Genomic DNA, 1,925 nt, shown 5'->3' on the forward strand with positions numbered 1-1,925 from the left:
CCGATAAAATAATGTTAGATTTATAGAAGGTTGATATTAAGGCAAAAATATAAGTTTAAAACAATAATTTTGCCTAGAACACTGTGTTATGAGAGTCAGTGATGACACAAAGTAAATGGCAGATGGGTTGCAGAGACTCAGTATACCTACTGGTCCACGTATTGTCATTTATGCTACCACAATTATTCATATTTCAGATTCTTTGAGGAAAAAGAGCTGGAATAAAACAAGACATAAAAATATTTGTAATTTTTCACCAGGACAGAGCATTTTGAATACTTAAGTATTTCTACAGCATGTTTATCTAAGAACAGTTCATTAATGTAAGAGAGTAGCGCACAATCAGCTGATTTGCTCATGGCACCAACAGTCACGGATATATCTTTTCATAACCTGTGTCAGAATTTTAACATAAATTCTGAAAATTCTGCAAAACCAGAACAAATGGAAAGAGATACTGGACTCAAGTTTTTTACATTCTATATTGACAAACTACTAAATTGCAGGCAGACTGTAAAATGGGCCTTCATACTGCAACATTATAAATGTTCGTGGTCTTCCATTTACAGATGCTTTACTTGAGTAGCTAAATGACAAATTTGAACTTAAAAATGCAACGACCTCCAGTTTTATACAGCTCTGCTGACTATGTATTTCCGCAAAACTACTGTGAATTTGAAAAATCAACCACTGCTCTCTAACCTGACTCCTGGATTCTCCACTAAGGAATTACAGTTTTATATTGCTGAAACTACCAATTTTAGTAGAGTTAACATTTGTATAATAGTGGAATGAAATTGTAGAGGATGGCAGACATCTGCTGAGAGCCCTGGAGAAAGATATTGTGCAATATTCAAACTAGCCGGGAATCAATGAGAGGGAAGCAGAGGGTGTAAGGAAAAGGTTTAAAAATAAAACCAAATGTATCCAAGACGGAGGAATTAGAATCCCCCAAACACGAACATCATTGTTCTTCTCATGAAGACCTCAGGGGCTGATGACTCTCGTAAAGCAAGCCCCCTCTCTCGTCTGCATCAGGAAGACTTAACTGCCAACCTCAGGACCTAGAGGCACACTGGAAAGGTGACCATAACATCAGAGAAGTGAGGCTTTTTTATAGTAATTAGATAATTTGGACTGTTTGTTAGAATATTTACTGGACTAACAGTAAATTCTTAGCACTAAGTATATGGTGTAGTACACAAGATTTTGAGTGTAACAAATCAGTGGAGAATGTGGGCAAACCCTTCTGTGAACCTTTTCAGTATGTTGGTGAGCAACCAACCTTCTGCAAAAACTTTTGTAGGCAGAAGCCTGCAGTCATCATAGAAGACCAGGAATGCAGCGGGTGTGCATTCCTGCGTCCTGGCAGGTATCTCATTTACAGTAAAACAAATGAATTTTGGGCAGCCTAGGTGATTCAGAATCACTAACGATCCGAGAAAGCAGAGAAACAGTAGTTACATCTCTCTATGATCTGGCTGCGACTCACTCCAGGCAAACCCTGGCTGGGTAAGTGGCAGTCTCTGTGGTGGAAGATGACAGTTTGCTGAAAATCTGAGAGAAAGAGGAGTAAATAGCTGGCAGTCTGAGCAAGCTGATGATAGGTGGACACTGGATGGAAGCCTGAAGTTTGCTGATACTTGTACTTAAAAGCCTCTGATCATAGTCCTAGGTGATCAGTGATCTCTGTCTCTGCTCTTTTCTCATGACCCAGCTGAGTACAGATTTTGTTTTTATTATGGTTTATCTGTAAAGGACAAAACCAGGTAGACTGACAGGGGAATTAAGAAGGAGAAAAGCAAATCCAAACCCTTTCTAGACATGCCCACTCTGCTCCTGCAGCAGCAACTGGCTACTATGAGTGGATGTTGTCATGGTTTAACCTCAGTCGGCAACTGAGCACCACACAGCTGCTCGCTCAC

The sequence above is a fragment of the Aptenodytes forsteri genome, unplaced genomic scaffold (assembly GCF_000699145.1).
Source record: "Aptenodytes forsteri isolate BGI_AS27 unplaced genomic scaffold, ASM69914v1 Scaffold207, whole genome shotgun sequence".
In the NCBI taxonomy this organism is placed as follows: Eukaryota; Metazoa; Chordata; class Aves; order Sphenisciformes; family Spheniscidae; genus Aptenodytes; species Aptenodytes forsteri.